At 40.1% G+C, this 20,508-nt stretch overlaps 1 pseudogene; it reads left to right on the forward strand.

Annotated features, from left to right (window-relative positions):
* The window catches only part of LOC115177940 (VPS10 domain-containing receptor SorCS1-like), a 265,507-nt pseudogene that overhangs the window by 146,374 nt on the left and 98,625 nt on the right, over positions 1–20,508 (forward strand).

Consider the following 20,508-nt stretch of genomic DNA (forward strand, 5'->3'; position numbering starts at 1 on the left):
TTCAAAGCGCACACTTGACGTGCTAGCCGATGATTTGTTTACCTCTGGATAACATGAAAACAGCCTAACCAGCTCTGCTGGAAACAATTTCATTAACACCGGCCATATTCAATGGGCGTTGTATACTTTAGCTTAAGACATGTAGCTAACTAGGTAAGCAATGAACTTACCTAGGTAAACAATGTGTAAGATCACACATGTAACGTTAGCTAACGAGCCAGCCAGCTAACGTTAACTAGTTAAACAACAGTGCGAAATCATGTCGTTACTATCCTGCATGAATCTACTGGGAGCTAACCAACCAGGTTCAATGTTAGCTAGCTACATTAGGCTCGAACTAGCAAAGCAAATGGCTCTGGGATACGAATAATAACGTCATTCACGTAACGTTAGCTAGAGATCCTGTCAGCTAACGTTAGCTAGCTAGCTTTACACTTTATTTTGAAAAGAAACCACTTTCTGTCAAAATTAGAAATGTGTAATATCTGAAAATGTATCTAGCGAGACTATTTTACCTATATACATCATCATGCATGATGGACGCATCTCCCTGTCACGGATGCCATGCCATGGTTGCCCTTAGTTTGAAGATGTAATCTTGAGACAAGTGTTTTCTCCATCTCGTTAGCTATCCTACTCTAATTCCACTGATTTCTACACTCGATCCTCCAGAAAGTGGAGAGCAACACTTATGCAGCTCCACTACACAATACATTTTTAAAAAACCTCTCTTGGTATGTCCAGCCCAGTCATTATCTCAGCCAATCATGGCAAGTGGAAAGGTTGCTGACTTTTTCTGTGGCTTAACCAACAAGGCTCGTAATTAATTTTTTTTATTTGTATTTACAGATGCCATGCAAATTTGTTATTAACCTCTCTGGGAAATGTGGGACGCTAGCGTCCCACCCGCAGGACACACTATTCAACAGCCAGTGAAATAGCAGGGCGGCAAATTCAAAACAACAAAAATCTCATAATTCAAATTTCTCAAACATAAAACTATTCTATCCCATTTTAAAGATACACTTCTCGTTAATCCAACCACATTGTCCGATTTCAAAAAGGCTTTACAGCGAAAGCATAACATTAGATTATGTTAGGACTGTGCCGAGACAAGAAGAACCACACAGCCATTTTTCAAGCAAGGAGAGGCTTCACAAAAAGGACTCATAGGACTTCATGTTACACAATACATTTATGTTTTGCTCGATAAAGTTCATATTTATATCCAAAAACCCCATTTTACATTGGCGTGTAATGTTCAGAAATGTTTTGCCTACCAAAACTTCCGGTGAATGAGCACATCAATTTACAGAAATACTCCTCATAAACGTTGATAAAATATTCAACTCTTATTCAAAGAATTATAGATAAACTTCTCCTTAATGCAACCGCTGTGTCAGATTTAAAAAAAAATTTACAGCGAAAGCACACTTTGCAATAATCTGAGTACAGCGCTCAGACAACAACAAGCAATACAGATACCCGCCATTTTGGAGTCAACTAAAATCAGAAATAGCATTATAAATATTCACTTACCTTTGATGATCTTCATCAGAATGCACTCCCAGGAATCCCAGGTCCACAATAAATGTTTGTTTTGTTCGATAAAGTCCATCATTTATGTCCAAATTCCTCCTTTTTGTTGGCGCGTTTAGTCCACTACTCCAAATGCAGGAAGAGCACACAAAATGTCACGATGAAAAGTAAAAAAAAGCTATATTTACGTTCGTAGAAACATGTCAAACGATGTATAGCATCAATCTTTAGAATGTTTTTAACATAAATATTCCATAATATTCCAACCGGACGATTCCTTTGTCTTCAAAAAAGAAAAGGAACACAGCTAATGCTCACGTGAGTGCGCGCCACTGAACTGATGTCATTCTCTCAGTCATCTGACTCCATATGCTCTTATTCTCTCCCCATTCACAGTAGAGGCATGAAACAATGTTCTAAAGACTGTTGACATCTAGTGGAAGCCTTAGGAAGTGCAAAATGACCCCACAGACACTGTAGTTTGGATAGGCAATCACTTGAAAAACTACAAACCACTTCCTGGTTGGATTTTTTTCTCAGGTTTTTGCCTGCCATATGAGTTCTGTTATACTCACAGATATCATTCAAACAGTTTTCAAACTTCAGAGTGTTTTCTATTCAAATCTACTAATAATATGCATATCCTACCTTCTGGGCCCGAGTAGCAGTCAGTTTAATTTGGGCATGTTATTCATCTGAATTTCCAAATACTGCCCCCTGTCACCAAGAAGTTTTAAGGCACAAGAAAGTTCATATGTTCCCGAAGGCATTTATGCCAAAAAAACGCATTTTGATTAAACATTTTTTTTTTTAAATTCAAATGGCTCTCCTGTGAAGTCGTGACTTGCGATGTTTGTCTAGTTTCCTGAAACGGGTCACAATTGCTTCTTTAGCTCGACAAACGCTTCCTCACATTCTTGACTTCACTCTATCCTTTCATGGGGACCCTTCCCCACTTTCGTCAACTCTGTAAGTGGTTCAGTAATTTCAGAAAACAACGGAATAAAATGTCTCACAAAATTGAAAACTCCTAGGGTTTTCCTGAGTGTGCGAGGAGCGTTTGGCCTTGCCAGAGGACGCATTGTTTCTACATTTCTGTCCCTCCCTTACTGAATCTGGTGCCTCTTTCATAATACTACGCATTTTGCTTACGCTCAGTGGCAGATGGCGATGCTGAATTTGTATCCGTATTTGGGGCTGCGCGTCATCTGGAATAGGGTTGTCCACCCCTGCTACTATTTGTCCCGGATAATATGTAACCGGGGTCACGTGTGTTTGTACTGGTCACACATCTCTATGATTACCTGGATCATGCTGGTCCACTACCCAGTCCGGGACTACTTTGTCCGAACTCGTAATGTGCCTGTACTCTGCCTCTCGCAACCCATATCACTCTTTTTGCTCTTTAAGAGAGGGGTATAATGGTGGTCTACCAGTTGTGACCTGTTTCACCTCATAGCATGGGGCGAACCGCGGAGGAGTGACAATTGTGTATATACTCCACTACACATATTTTGATGTTGTTGTAGCGTAATTCTGAATTGTTTATCCACAAGGTCTTTCTCTATATCCTGTTTTTTTTTTTACTCTTTTCTAGAGCAATAGCCAATTGCTGCTTCTGTTCATCTAATCTATGTGCATGCCCTTCGGCAGTGCCTAGTATTTTATTCGTCGCCTCGTTCTTGTCTACTGCCTACTCCATTTTACATCGCAGGTCTCTATTTTCTATTTTTCCAGTTTTATCCACTGCTGATAAAATGCTGTGGTTAGGATGCCTGCGTATTGTGGTCTGGACCGTTCTCTGATTTCAGTGTTCCACACTACGATGCATCCATATACTTTTGGCTGGTTTTAAACTTTCCATCTACGGGAAAATGTGTACCAATTTGGCAAATTTTACCCACCATTTATTTGGTTCTTGGTGTTGGTCATATGCTTTTTTTAGTGCCTCTAAGGTTTGGTAACATTTTCCACTTCTACCCTTCCCTCTCTGGGAGTATCCTGGCCTCTAGAAGCCATCTCAGTTACGTCCTGAAGTAGTTACAGCTTAGGCTATTAATAATTTGGTCACTCCCTTGTACACTTCTGATTTTAGCACCCTTTATTGCTACTGTTACTACAGACGATCCTTGTTCAAACATTCATACGCACGCACACACCCTATGGCCGCACGGCCACCACGGCTGGGCTTTCACCCCCGTTACAGGATTTAGATTTATTTTACCTTTATATAAATCCTGTTACGGACAGACGTTCCGCTAGCGGAACGCCTCACCAATATCCAATGGTATAGAGTAGCGCGAATTACAAATGCCTCAAAAATGCAAAAACTTCAATTTCTCAAACATATTACTATTTTACACCATTTTAAAGACAAGACTCTCCTTTATCTAACCACATTGTCTGATTTCAAAAAGGCTTTACAACGAAAGCAAAACATTAGATTATGTCAGGAGAGTACCCATCCAGAAATAATCACACACCCCTTTTTCAAGCTAGCATATATGTCACAAAAACCAAAACCACAGCTAAATGCAGCACTAACCTTTGATGATCTTCATCAGATGACACTCCTAGGACATTATGTTACACAATACATGCATGTTTTGTTCAAGTTCATATTTATATTAAAAAACAGTTTTTTACATTAGCATGTGATGTTCAGAACTACCATACCCACCGCAAACTTCCGGTGAATTTACTAAATTACTCACGATAAACGTTCACAAAAAACATAACAATTATTTTAAGAATTATAGATACAGAACTCCTTTATGCAATCGCGGTTTCAGATTTTAAAATAGCTTTTCGGTGAAAGCACAATTTGCAATATTCTGAGTACATAGCCCGGCCATCATGGCTAGCTAATTTGACACCCACCAAGTTTGGCCCTCACCAAACTCAGATTTACTATAAGAAAAATTGGATTACCTTTGCTGTTCTTCATCAGAATGCACTTCCAGGGCTTCTACTTCAACAACAAATGTTGTTTTGGTTCGAAATAATCCATAGTTATATCCTAATAGCTCCGTTTTGTTCGTGCGTTCAAGTCACTATCCGAAGGGTGACGCGCCGGCGCATTTCGTGACAAAAAAATTCAAAATATTCCATTACCGTACTTCGAAGCATGTCAAACGCTGTTTAAAATAAATTTGTATTCTATTTTTCTCGTAAAATAGCGATAATATTCCAACCGGGCGACGTTGTGTTCATTCAAACACTGAAAGAAAAAAATGGAGTCGTCTCGTGCACGCGCGCCTCAGTGTCATTGTTCTCAGAAGGACCACTCACAAAAACCCCTGCTGTTTTTCGCCCAGAGACTGGAGAGCTCTCATTCCACTTTCTGGCGCCTTCCTAGAGCCAATGGAAGCCTTAGAAAATGTCACGTTACAGCAGAGATGCTGTATTTTTGATAGAGATGCCCTAGAAGGAGAATAAATTGTCAGACAGGGCACTTCTTGCATAGAATCTTCTCAGGTTTTGGCCTGCCATATGAGTTCTGTTATACTCACAGACACCATTCAAACTTGTTTAGAAACTGTAGAGTGTTTTCTATCCAAATCTACTAATTATATGCATATTCTAGTTTCTGGGCAAGAGTAGTAACCAGATTAAATCGGGTACGTTTTTTTATCCGGCCGTGAAAATACTGCCCCCTATCCCAAACAGGTTAACTAGGCAAGTCAGTTAAGAACAAATTCTTATTTTTAATGACAGCCTAGAAACAGTGGGTTAACTGCCTGTTCAGGGGCAGAAAAACAGATTTGAACCTTGTCCACTCTGGGATTTGAACTTGCAAACTTTTGGTTACTAGTCCAACACTCTAACCACTAGGCTACCCTGCCACCAACCCAACCCAACCCAACCCAACCTGGGATTACCCCCTAGGACTTACCCATTGCAGGTACTAGCCTGCTCGGGTTTACCTTTCGGTACTTACCCAATTCTTTATAGTACTCACCAGAACCAACCCACTCGGGATTTACCTGCTAGGATTTACCCTCTACAGGTATCAGCGGGCTTACCTTCTGGGACTTAACCTATACCATAAATCTACGACCGGTCATAATGCAATGGGACTTCTGAATAAGCTCAGGCTTTTTAGGTCCTTATTCTATTATTGTTCAGCCTACGATTCTCATCTCCCCAAAATGTCAAAATAAGTGGTAAATCCTGCTCCACTGATTTGGACTCTCTGGTTTGACTAAAAATCGTGGTCAATCCTGTCGACAACGCCAACTGTTGGTTTTTACCCTGTTATTTAGAATCTGACAGACAACTATAAGAGCTCAAACCAAGTTTATTCACCAAAAGGGTCAGACAGCTGAATAGACCAAGACATGTTTTCACAAGCACTGGTATTTAACCCTTCCTCCTATGTTGAGTCTCCTCCTTACACCTCTGTTGATATAAAGAACTTTAGTGAAATCTGTTCTTCCTCACATCATCTGACCTGACCTCTGTCCAAATTCCTCACTCCTCCCCAACTCATGGCTGTCATGTTGACTTGTCTCAGACTGTGGTCCTCCTCTTTCCTATAGTATACCTGATGTCTAACAATTACATTTTGTCAGAATATGTTAACATTCTACATTCCCCTCTCTCGCTCAGTGACATGAATAAGGATATTTCATATTTTCAAGTTTAGAAGTCAGAACCCATCAACATAAACACCAGATAAACAACTGTCTCTGTGGACAGGGGCTGATGAGGATGAAATTACTGAATAAAACATTAGGAAGGAAGAGAAGAGCATATTGTATGGCGGTGAAGCCAGGTTTAACACTGCAATTGCATGCTAATTATTACAGCTTCCTTCCCCGCAGACACTCATGAATATGTAGTAATTCTAGGTTATGGAATAACAAAAAAGGCACCTCGGAAATCAGACAAACTGTAGGAGGCATATGCGTTATGGTTTGGAGGTTTGATTGAATGCATTTCTGTCTGATTGTACAGTCTATCCATGACACTCTCACACCAGAGCCTTAGTACTTGAGGATAGAACTAAGTGGTGAAAAGTAAAATGGATGCATAGCCTACATACAATACCACACAGGAGCTTGCTATCTCTTCAGTTTATACTTGACAAGCAACTCAGTCAGACAGCATTCTGTGTCTTTGCTGTAATGTCCCTGCCTGCCGCGGACATGAGAAGACTCAAACAATATAACGCAGCCCTTGGGAGCTCCCTCGTGCTCGGAGGCCCGTTCCCCATAAAATTTCCCTCTCCAATCAGTCATCGCCCCATTCAATTCCCCAACTCTCTTTTAATATCCTGTACAAGCTGTCAGCATGCCCACATGCAGTGTCTGTCTCTCTCGTTATTCTAATTTGTAATCATCGTGACCGTCTTTCCCCGGCACTCCAGAATAAACTGGAATGAAAAAAGATCTTATTGTAATTTCAATCAAAAATCCATTACTGGCACAGTAGCACTAGTCTCTGCCGACTACGCATGAGGAGAGAAAAACCTGAAGAGCTATAAAATAAGAATCTGTTCCCATTCGTCGTTCCTCACTCATACTGTAAATTGCACCGCACATCTGAAGGGGGTTATTGCTGAGTGGGTGTGGACTTTTTTCAGTGTTCGGCCAGAAATAATTAGTTAATCACAGGCACATGGTAGCTAATCTTAGGCTCACACGAACATGCACACAAAATCAGAGCGAAAATGTAGCCTGTCAATTCAGCCATAAACGGTGATGCATTTTCAATCACAAGATACAGAAATAAACTGCATTTTGAGCTGAAAGTTGTTCACGTTAGCAGCCAATATCAACTAGGGATATATCATGTAACTTCTCTGGAGTCCAGAGCAAGCAAAATCATACTGCCTATTTTTAATGGAGGTTGCAGGATCAGATGGAAAGCATGTTCTGTCTGCACCGTGCCATCGCTTTGGAGGGCAGCATGCTTGCAGAGTGCTCATTGCCAGCCGAGTAGCCCTGTTATTACTCACAAATATTGTAATACATTTGCCAGCATATGTTAAGTCTTCATCCCATAATATTGACAGCAGTGCGATGTTACAGCTGCTTATCTTTAGACATACACTGAGTATACAAAACATTAGGAACACCTGATTTTTCTATGACATAGATTGAAAAGTTGAATCCAGGTAAAAGTTATGATCCATTAGTGATGTCACCTGTTAAATCCACTTCAAACAGTGTAGATGAAGGGGAGGAGACAGGTTAAAGAAGGATTTTTAAGCCTTGAGACAATTGAGACATGGGTTGTTTATCTGTGTCATTCAGAGGGTGAAAGTGCCTTTGAACGGGTTATGGTAGGAGCCAGACGCACTGGTTTGTTTCAAGAACTTCAACACTGCTGTGTTTTTCACCCTCAAGAATAGTCTGCCACCCAAAGGACATCGAGCCAACTTGACACATTGTAATCAACATAGGCAAGCATCACTGTGGAAGAAATTATACAAGTTATTTTTGATCACTAATTTGGATATGTGTGCCCACCTTTGTGCTCCAATGCTGATGACTGGTCAACAATCAAGACTGGCAACCTTTTGGTTCTGAAGCATGGATGAGAATTTAAAGATGACTTGCATGCAGTGGGTTCAGAACAACAACAACAAAAAATGTATTTAAAATAAATCTTTGGCCGGGAAATTATATTACCACCGAAAAGGACACTCTGGAGACTGAAAGGGCAAAGGGGCATGTATTCTGCACAGGTATAGCCCTATCTGTGCACGTTCAAGTCTCCAAGATTCGGGACACATCCACATGTCTTTGCCTTCGTCATATGTTATGGTCGTATATTTAGTTTGCATGTTATAGGATCAAAGGCCCTCGAGCACCCTAGATTCCTGTAGTTATAAGGGTGAGATAGCCAAGTACTGTAAGATGTACAATAACAGGGCTATTTCACATGACATGGTTCAAAGCCAAGACAATTGATTTCGGTCATAAACCTACCTTAAGATGTAGTTATTGTTGGAAGCAGGTGTTGGTACGTAACCACTGTCTGTAAGTCTGTATGTTAGTCTGTATATACATTATGTATATACATTTATGGCTGTCTGTATTCCCTAAGTTTAAACACATGATTTTTATTTTTTTACAGATCAACAGACTATGGATCCACCTATGAGAGGATGAATGACAAAGTGGGATCTAAGACAGTGCTGAGTTACCTGTATGTCTGTCCATCCATCAAGAGAAAGGTAAGACAAACTTCAAAAGAGTGATTTTCAATAACACAATAATGACTGAATTGTTCAATGTCCATTCTCTGCAGCCGCTATTTGTTCTTTCCGATCAAATTGAATGTTAACTCGAAGTGAAGGTTAGATGGTAGACTGACTATAATAAAATACATTTGGTTTGAATACATATATTCTGTAATTTTTGAGATGCCCAAAGTTTAATGACCTTATTGAGCTTACATTGCCTTATGCTGGAAGATTGCCCGGAGTTAGAAAGTCAATTCAAGATTGTTACCAAGCAAAACTTACTCATACTGTAGTTATAGCCTCAGGACATTTACCATGACACAGCACAGAGACCAGAAGAATATCTTTTAGAAAGCCAAAACGTATTCAATTGTCACGGGTGTCGTAGGGATTGGACCAAAACGCAGCGGGAATGTGTATGCTCATTTTCTTCTTTATTAAACAAAAATGAACACTGAACAAAAAGAACGACGAAAACAGTCTTGTCAGGTGCAACAAACACTAAACAGGAAACAACTACCCACAAAACCCATGGCAAAACACCCCTACTAAATAGGACCTTCAATTAGAGGCGAGGAACAGCTGCCTCCAATTGAAGGTCAAAACAATAAACTAGACATAGAAATAGAAAAAACTAGAAAAATAACAGAAATACAAAACATAGAACACAACCCAAAAACCCCGACAACACAAAACAAACACACCCCTGCCACGTCCTGACCAAACTACAATAACAAATAACCCCTTATACTGGTCAGGACGTGACATCAATACAGCATCTTGTTGGTTTGTAGATAAATGCTGAAGCAAAACTAATAAAACAAAGTAGGTGCTAATTCTCTGAGCAAAGTATATTTTTACTTTGGGAAGTTCACCATCTATTCCACATTATAAACTGTGTGGTTCGAGCCTTTAACCTGTTATGGCTAGGGGGCAGTATTTTCACGGCTGGATAAAAAACGTACCCGATTTAATCTGATTATTAGTCCTGCCCAGAAACTGGAATATGCATATAATTATTAGCTTTGGAGAGAAAACACTCCAAAGTTTCTGAAACTGTTTGAATGGTGTCTGTGAGTATAACAGAACTCCTATGGCAGGCAAAAACCTGAGATGCTTCTGTTCAGGAAGTACCCTGTCTGAACATTTCTTGCCCTTCTTTATTATCTCTATCGTTTACAAAGGATCTCTGCTCTTACGTGACAATTCACACGTCTCCAATGAGGTCTCATAGCCCGGGAAAAACAGGAATGACGTAATTCAAAGCCCTGGCTGAAGCACAGGAAGGCAAAAGCTAAGTGGTCACTCAATGGTCTAAGCCTTAGGCGCGTGACACGCCCCGCCCCCGGCTTTCGGTTTTTTCCTCAGTTTACAGACAGGCAGATTCCCGGTCGGAATATTATCGCTTCTCTACGAGATAAATTGCATAAATATTGGTTTTAAACAGCGGTTGACATGCTTCGAAGTACGGTAATGGAATATTTAGAAATTTTTTGTCATATTTTGCGTCATGCTCGTGGCCGAGATTTAGCGTTGGGATAGTGTCTAGAACGCACGAACAAAACGTCGCTGTTTGGATATAACGATGGATTATTTGGGACCAAACCTACATTTGTTATTGAAGTAGAAGTCCTGGCAGTGTATTCTGATGAAGAACAAGCAAGGTAAGAACATTTTTCTTATAGGAAATGTGATTTTGGTGAAGGCTAAACTTGCAGGGTGTCTAAATAGCTAGCCCTGTAACGCCGGGCTATGTACTTACATTATTGCAAAATGTGCTTCATCCGAAAAGCTATTTTAAAATCGGACATATCGAGTGCATAGAGGAGTTCTGTATCTATAATTCTTAAAATAATTGTTATGCTTTTTGTGAACGTTTATCGTGAGTAATTTAGTAAAATCACCGGAAGTGTTCGGTGGGAATGCTAGTTCTGAACGTCACATGCTAATGTAAAAAGCTGTTTTTTGATATAAATATGAACTTGATTGAACAGACATGCATGTATTGTATAACACAATGTCCTAGGTGTGTCATCTGATGAAGATCATCAAAGGTTAGTGCTGCATTTAGATATGGTTTGGGTTTATGTGACATGATATGCTAGCTTGAAAAATGGCTGTGTGATTATTTCTGGCTGGGTACTCTGCTGACATAATCTAATGTTTTGCTTTCGCTGTAAAGCCTTTTTGAAATCGGACAGTTTGGTTAGATAAAGGAGAGTCTTGTCTTTAAATAGCTGTAAAATAGTCATATGTTTGAAAAGTGTAAGTTTTCGGATTTAGAGGAGTTTGAATTTCGCGCCCCGCCCATCATTGGATATTGGAGTAATCGTTCCGCTAGCGGAACGTGTAGATGTAAGAGGTTTGGTGATACGCTGAAAACCATGGTCTATCAGACCATATACCACGGGTATGACAAAACATTTATTTGTACTCTTCTAATTACATTGATAATCAGTTTATGATAGTAATAAGGCACCTCAGGGGTTTGCGGTATATGGCCAATATACCACGGCTGTATCCAGGCACTCCGCGTTGCGTCGGGCATAAGAACAGCCCTTAACTGTGGTATATTGGCCATATACCACACCTCCTCAAGCCTTATTGCTTAATTATAACACAGGTGGCTCAGTCTCTTCTGATCTTTTTTAAAGGGTCATGCCAAGGTCCCTCACTAGCAAACTTTCCATGGATAAGCTTTTCTGTGTTGGTAATTTGAAGGAAAATCGCCACAGATGACTTTCTGGGCCTCCCAAAGAGAGTCAAATAAGTCCATAGATTACTAGCGCCTACCCTAAAAATTCCTCTATGGAAAGAGAGGGTTTGTGGAATACTGATGGACTTAACCCGCATCAGCATTGGACTCAGTAATACCTCGGTCTGACATTGTGACTATTTTCCCACTGGCCGTGCCGGACATAGCGATAGACCCTATAGTCTAGTTGGAGGTAGAGTATGTCCATCCAGTACATTTCCCAGGCACAGGGATAAAGGCTAAGCAAGCCAAAGACACAGGAGATACATGGACAGGAAACAGATTAGCTGCAAGTGCCTTATCATCTTCCTTTTATTGTGATAGACTGAGGATGTTGTAGTTTCGTTCACACCAGTTAGGGAATTACATTGTAGTAGAAGCTAGTCACGAGATCCCATGACGTCCAGATGCCCTTGTTAGGGCCACGTTTTGTAGACAACCACTATTGACCTCTGGCTTCCACCGATCCACAATGCTCCTCATCTTATCTCTTATCTCATTATCGATGGTTGAGTCCAACCCTCTACTGGATAAGCTGGGACGCTTTTTCTTCATTGCATTCGAGTGGCCAAGCATAACATCTGCATGTAAAGCATGGGAAAAACACAAAGAGTGTTATCTCTAATCTGTTGAGATGAGGCAGGAATGACCATTAAATCACTATGACAATGTATTTGTGTATTTAATGCCTCAAGGATGTTTTTCCCCCACGTGAATATAGCATAACGTCACTGACTATATTCTCATGTTGTCTAAAGGTAAAAATCCAGAGGCTTGACCTTTCTAAGAGCAGGTAATAGATTTGAATGATGGTGCTGACATAAAATTTTAAGCATTGAAAGAAGACACTCTTATGCATGTTGAGCCTTATTCCAAGGTCTTCTGCACAGTTTGACTCACAACCACTGCTAATAATGAAGTCTAGCCTTCTAGACATATAAATAGAATTAATAGACATAGAATTAATAGACATTCTATTTCTATGGTTGTAACGAGATTGATATCCCAATTCACTGGAAATGAGCCTAAATATACCTTTCCTATAGAGTGCTCACTCACAGATAGACCGCAATTGATCTGGGTTTGACAATATTAATCTGCTGTGAGGCATCATCTCCTCCTCTCCTCCCCTTCTTGCGGTCATCAGATGGCTTGCGCACCATCCAACAGCAGGCTGCAGCCCCTCAGACAACAAAGCAATAACTATCGCACTCTTCGCATGACGATTAGCTCGGTCGCTGGACTCCCACCGACTAGCTGATCATAAGCAGATAACATGTAGAGGTTATCCTAACAAGCTGTATTGATCTAAGCTTTGTTACTAACCTCACTCCTCTTACTTCCCGGGTGACACATTGGTGATCAATTGCAAAGTGGATGTGGAGTGAAATGTTAATTACTTGGCGATGTAATATTTGATGATGTGAACGTTATTGACGATGATGTGAGCTGTTACATAACCTCCCCTCGTGGAACTTAGTGCCTGTTAAAACTGATTCAGGAACAGACCTTCCATTAAATGCAGCAGTGATATAGGGGATATACAGAGTACAGCTATACATAAAGCTATACAACAAGCCCTCAATAGAGATAGGTCTTAATATAAAGTGTATTACAGTAAATATAAAGGAAGCCTGGTTGAAAAGGACTCGCCTAAATTATTATTAGAGAGCTGGGAAACGTTCTCCCTGTTCAGTGGTGAAGAAACACTGATTCAACCAGATCCTTCAAGGACTTCTAGCGTTTGTACTTGGTGAGACAGAGAGAAATGGCCTGACAGAAGAATCAGAAATACAAGGTGAAATGCAATTTCCACTCATAATAAAGGCTGTCGTTTAATACGATATTATTGAAAATGATTCGACCTGACCTTAGAAACTATAAATTACGTGGGACAAGGCCCTAAGACACTGGGAGAAATAGAGGGGGCCCTTCGCAAAAAAAACAAAGGAACATTTAAAAAAAGAGAAACTGGCACAGAATCCGCTGTCTGTTTATTGGCTTTAATGAAAAACAATTTATCTAAATCACCACCAGGAATAATTCATAGTTAAAGCTGGAGAAAGAGGGGTGGGAAGGATTCCTAGTTAAAGCTGGGGAAAGACGAAGGTATTTTTGTCAGTGACAAATGCACTGCTGTTTTTTTCCAATTAAAATCTGTTGCAGGGAAAGAAAACACAGCCGTTTGGGCTGTGGCACTATCCAAGTCACGCTTTTTCCTTCTCCCTTTTCTGTCTGGGTTTAGTAGTTTATTATAATTAAAGCATATTTGAGCTATGTATGTCTTATTAATCAAGATATCTATGGATTACTTTGAGAGAAAAAATCCATGGTTTTATAGGGATATTTTTGTGTTTTGAGAGTAATGAACTGTAATGCTAATGTCTGCTTTACTTCACCCACAAAAAAATCATATAATACCAAGATATAGATACTACACCAGTAAGGTCAGATTTTGTTACAATGTAGTATTTAATATTATATATCATACAGACTTCCAAACAAAGGGATTTTCTTAACCTTTTTGGGATAGGGGGCAGTATTTTCACGGCCGGATAAAAAAAACGTACCCGATTTAATCTGGTTATTACTCCTGCCCAGAAAATAGAATATGCATATAATTAGTAGATTTGGATAGAAAACACCCTAAAGTTTCTAAAACTGTTTGAATGGTGTCTGTGAGTATAACAGAACTCATATGGCAGGCCAAAACCTAAGAAGAATCTGTATGGGAAGTGCCCTGTCTGACCATTTCTTGTCCTTCTATAGACTCTTTATCAAAAATACAGGATCTCTGCTGTAACGTGACATTTTCTAAGGCTTTCATTGGCTCTAGGAAGGCGCCAGAACGTGGAATGATAGCTCTGCAGTCTCTGGGCAAAAAACAGCAGGGGTTTTGGTGAGGAGTCCTTCTGAGGACAATGGCACTGGTGCGCGCGTGCATGTGACGACTCCATGTTTTTCTTTCCGTGTTTGAACGGATACAACGTCTCCCGGTTGGAATATTATCGCTATTTTACGAGAAAAATAGCATAAAAATAGATTTTAAACAGCGTTTGACATGCTTCTAAGTACGGTAATGGAATATTTGATTTTTTTTGTCACGAAATACGCTCGCGCGTTACCCTTCAGATAGTGACCTGAACGCACGAACAAAACGGAGGTATTTGGATATAACTATGGATTATTTCGAAACAAAACAACATTTGTTGGTGAAGTAGAAGTCCTGGGAGTGCATTCTGACGAAGAACACCAAAGTTAATCAAATTTTTCTTACAGTAAATCTGAGTTTGGTGAGTGCCAAACTTGGTGGGTGTCAAAATAGCTAGCCGTGATGGCCGGGCTATGTACTCAGAATATTGCAAAATGTGCTTTCACAGAAAAGCTATTTTAAAATCTGAAACCGCGATTGCATAAAGGAGTTCTGTATCTATAATTCTTAAAATAATTGTTATCTTTTTTGTCAACGTTTATCGTGAGTAATTTAGTAAATTCACCGGAGGTTTTTTGGTGGGTATGCTAGTTCTGAACAAAACATGCTAATGTAAAAGCTGTTTTTTTATATAAATATGAACTTGATTGAACAAAACATGCATGTATTGTATAACATAATGTCCTAGGAGTGTCATCTGATGAAGATCATCAAAGGTTAGTGCTGCATTTAGCTGTCGTTTTGTTTTTTTGTGACATATATGCTAGCTTGAAAAATGGGTGTGTGATTATTTCTGGCTGGGTACTCTCCTGACAATCTAATGTTTTGCTTTCACAGTAAAGCCTTTTTGAAATCGGACAATGTGGTTAGATAAAGGAGAGTCTTATCTTTCAAATGGTGTAAAATAGTCATATGTTTGAGAAATTGAAATTATAGCATTTTTAAGGTTTTTCGTATTTCGCGCCAGGCGCTACCATTGGATATTGGCGAGGCGTTCCGCTAGCAGAACGCCTGTCCATAAGACGTTTTAAGTAAGCTGTATCAACGTTGTGTACTTTCACAGTATTTTTGGTTTTATAGTATGAACATGTACTGTAATTTACATAATTATACCGAATACCTACATTTGTGTTCCTATTATGATTTTAGTTTTACAGATCTTGCTCTGTTATTGCTTTCACGAGAGGCTCATTTCCAACAAATATGCAGCAACACATTTACATTTTCACTGAATTTATGACGAATTGAAAGTAGAGACTGTATTATTCCTAGCATGGAATTAGAATTCCCGCCACTGTGGTAACATTGAGAATGCAAAGACATTATTCTTCATTGCACAAATATTTGTTCTTTCTTATCACAAATTTAAATATTGTTCAAAACAAATTGCATTGCCTAGACATGTAGTCACGCTTGGTAAACACCAAGTTGTGGAGTTCTCTCTGGCTACACAGCTGTGTTACAGACAGCAGCCTATTGATCTACACTATATTCTTAAAACTTTATTCTTAAAACTTATCCTATTCTTTAACATAGCAACTTATTGTTGTAGTTGTGTTGTGGCCCCTCACGATTTACTTACTTATTTTTTTTTTTAAAGTCAGTTAAGAACAAATTCTTATTTACAATGACGGCCTAGGAACAGTGGGTTAACTGCCTTGTTCAGGGGCAGAACGACAGATTTTTACCTTGTCAGCTCGGGGATTTGATCTAGCAACCTATCTTATTAAAGGGAATGTATCTGGAGAGGAGCGACTGGAAGCCAAAGTGCACCAAAGTGTAGACCTGTGAGTGCACTGGAAGAGGCTAAAAAAAACATGGCAACAGAGGCGAGAGGCACATTTGTGAAATGATGTCCAAAACAAAGTGAAGGTGTTAGCACTAGTAACAGCATGATGCATGCCAACCACTAGACCTGGAGTGCTGACATGGCTAACCCTCTCTGTCTCACTCGCTCGCTCGCTCACTCTCTCTCTCTATCTTCCCCTCACGCTCTACACATGAATTCACTCTCTTTCTTTCTCTATCCCTCTCCATCTCCTCCCTCTCCCACCCCCACCACCCTTCTCTCTCTTTCCATCCAACCTCTCTCTCCCTATCTTCCAGATAATGTTGCTGACAGACCCTGAGTTTGAGAGCAGTGTGCTCATCAGCTCAGATGAAGGAGCGAACTATGAGAAATACCGCCTCAGCTTCTACATCCTAAGCCTTCTGTTCCATCCAACACAGGAGGATTGGGCTCTAGCCTACAGCCACGACCAGAAGGTGAGCTCCATATCGTTTTCTTCTCCACAGTTGGTTGTTTGATACAGTATGCTTTGGATTTTGAACTGTGATACACAGTCGGATAAAGCTCCAAGCTGTTGATGTTTTACCTTAATTCCATCCCGGTTCCAGCGGCCCCGTATTGGTTTATTGAATATTCTTTTGTACTCTTAATATTATTTATTTACCGTCTTGAAGTTTTGATTAGAATATTGATTATTGTTATCCATTTGATGATACTTTGATTAGACGTTAGCTCATTTTATTACCATGGCAATTAGTTAGATGCATTGAACACATGTGTTATAACGTGATTACAACTACACAGTAACTTTATTTGTAACTACTAGGGAACATTCTAATATTCATTAGAAGATGTCAGCACTATTGGCCTGCAAACCACATACAGTGACTATGCAGTCCTATACACCAGTGCTCTCATCTGTAACCTTCACTGTACAGTGGTCTCATGTTGAGGAGAGCTCTGTACCCCCCATTCACACACAGGTCACATCCCATATAACCTCCTGTGAAGAAGACCTATTATTATGGCCAATGAGTCTGACCTGGCTACCATGATGGCTATCACATAGGGAAGTCTGGTTGAGGTGGAGGAGGGAGAAGACTGACACCTTGGGTTGCTAACTGACCCCAATATCAGTCATAACAATGAAACCTGGACAGATCCAGAGGTTGTAATTTGTTGCGCTTTCAGTCTGTGATGGCCTTTGTTGGAGAATGTGGACTATACGAGTTTGTAACAGAAGCTGTTGGGCTGCTTGATGCACACTATAGATGTTGGTGATATTTTGTTTGCACTAAAAAGGATGGGCCTTTGTGGACATTGAACACTCGCAGACAACATACATTTGTGGACATGGAACACTTGCAGACAACATAACTTTGTGGACATGGAACACTCGCAGACAACATAACTTTGTGGACATGGAACACTCGCAGACAACATAACTTTGTGGACATGGAACACTCGCAGACAACATACCTTTTTGGACATGGAACACTCGGAGACGAGATAAGTACAATGCTGATTAAATGATTACTTAAGCATTGATGCAACATGGAATTCAATGGTGATTAATAAATTAGATAATGTAGTATATTTCATTGGGAGTCCATACAAGTTCAACTTTAAAACAGTCTGTTCTGTACTAATAATATATATATTTTTTTCTATATTCAAACAAGTCTTTCAGGCTTTGTCAGATCACTTTAATATTTGTCTTCAGTCTTTTTGTATTCAATGCAGGTCAATCTTTATCTCTTTCCTCAATGTCTGGAGTAAAGTGTTCTATTTTGAGTTCTAGAACTCTGGGTGACCTGTCTTGACTCTTATCTCAGAATGTGTGCTCAGTGTAAAGACATGATTACTATTGATGTAGCTGTTCCTCTTTCTCTCTCTGACTAAGGGCGATAGAATTACAGCATCTGTGACAAGTCTCAAAAAAGAATTAGAGTAGAAAGTATGAATACAACTCAATATAATAGAGAATTTTTTTTATTCTTGTTTGTCTGTGTTCATGTCTCCTAATCAGCATTAAAATCAAATGAAATGTTATTTGTCACATGTGCCGAATACAGCAGGTGTAGACCTTACAGTAAAACGCTTACTTACAAGCCCTTAACCAACAATGCAGTTTTTAGAAAAATAAGTGTTAATAAAGTATTTACTAAAATAATCTGAAAAAAAGAGGAAAATAACTAATAATTAAAGAGCAGCGAGGCTATATACAGGGGTACTGGTACAGAGTCAATGTGGCGGGGGCACAGATTAGTCAAGGTAATTGAGGTAATATGTACATGTAGTTAGAGGTAAAGTGACTATGCATAGATAATAAACAGAGAGTAGCAGCAGCGTATGCAAATAGTCCGGGTAGCCATTTGATTAGCTGTTCAGGAGTCTTATGGCTTGGGGTTAGAAGCTGTTAAGAAGCCTTTTGGACCTAGACTTGGTGCTTCGGTAGCGCTTACCGTCCAGTAGCAGAGAGAACAGTCTACGGCTAGGGTGGCTGGAGTCTTTGGCAATTTTTAGGGCCTTCCTCTAACACCGCCTGGTATAGATGTCCTGGATGGCAGGAAGCTTGGCCCCAGTGATGTACTGGATCGTACGCACTACCCTCTGTAGTGCATTGCGGTCGGAGGCCGAGCAGTTTCCATACCAGGCGGTGACACAGCCAGTCAGGATGCTCTCGACAGTGCAGCTATATACTTTTTTAGGATCTGAGGACCCATAACAAATCTTTTCAGTCTCCTGAGGGGAAATAGGAGTTGTCGAGCCCCCTTCACAACTGTCTTGGTGTGTTTAGACCATGATAGTTTGTTGGTGATGTGGACACCAAGGAACTAGAAGCTCTCAACCTGCTTCACTACAGCCATGTTGATGAGAATGGGCACGTGCTCGGTCCTCCTTTTCCTGTAGACAACATTCATCTCCTTTGTCTTGATCACGCTGAGGGAGAAGTTGTTAACCTGGCACCTGTCATGAGATGGCCCTTTCTGGATGTAGATCGTGGCCTCCCCCCTCTCACTCTCTCCTACACCCAGGTTATGTTATCTCAGGCCATATATTCCTTGCGGAGACTCTCTCCCCCTGGTCATGCAGAGAGAGAGAGACCAGAGAGTGAACAAATTATTTCCCTTGGCCGAACTCCTAATTCCCCAAAATGGTAGAATTAATCAAAATGTCCACTTTTGAGAGTGTGGGAATGGTCCATGGACACTTAAGGGACAATTATGTTGAGTGTGTTTTCATTTGGTGATCTCATGAAGGACAGGAAACACATAACTATATCTCTGAATGTGTACATTTCTCAATTATTGGGTTTGCATCTAATTCTTTCATAAAATGAAGGAGTAAAGATTAAACTATTTGTGAAATGATGTAATGTGATGTTAACCTTTTATTTGAGAGAATTGTATTCCTGTAAAGTTTAACTAAGTCAGTGGCCACGCCCCTGTGAGCACAGACATGATCAGGCATCATGGAACTGCCCTTTTCTATCGTTACGAATAAAACCCACTCCTGAGGAAATTCACATCAGACTAAGCAAACCCCCAGCGTGAGCTGTGTTTGCGAATAGTTAAGACCACGCAAACCCCGGGGTAAGCTAAGGTTGCAATGGTTGTTGAATTCCTAACCATACCGTATGGAGAATTGGCTACACTGCTGGAAATGGTTAAACTCTGAGACCATCGATCCCTACGGAATAAGAGTAAATCTTAGATACAAATTTCTAGACTGCAGCTAGAAATTATGTAAACCTAGGATGCGAGTACCGACAACCGCCAAAACACCTATGCTATGAGAACATTTCTGAAATGTACTCTGAAGTATCCATTCTAACCACAAAATACTTTGATGTTCGGGAAACGCAACCAGAGAGACTCTGATGAACTCTCCAGCAGACAGACCAGATTCCAACAGAGAAGACAACAATGACATACGGGCGTAAATATCTACTTGCAATTATTCTCGAATGAGCGGCTGTTCATGTGCGAAGGATTAGCTTTTCAATGTATATAATTATAGACTGCGTTAATTAATCCATTTGTCTTTCCCTCTCCTTTATCAGTCCACACCCCCTTTCCTTTGTATACCAAGCCGTCATATCGGTTTAGCCCACTAGGAGATCTTCCCTATCGTTGTTAGTAAACAATATCTACTGTTTGTTATGCATTTCTGTGATTATTTAGTTAGTTAGTTAATAAATGATTAAGCCAATTGGTGCATGGATGATTCATAGTTTAGGCTGGTTTCGTGCAGATAACTCAGAATTCTACGACGTTTGAAATGTGACTGACCTA

The sequence above is a fragment of the Salmo trutta genome, chromosome 38, assembly GCF_901001165.1.
Source record: "Salmo trutta chromosome 38, fSalTru1.1, whole genome shotgun sequence".
NCBI classification, from domain to species: domain Eukaryota; kingdom Metazoa; phylum Chordata; class Actinopteri; order Salmoniformes; family Salmonidae; genus Salmo; species Salmo trutta.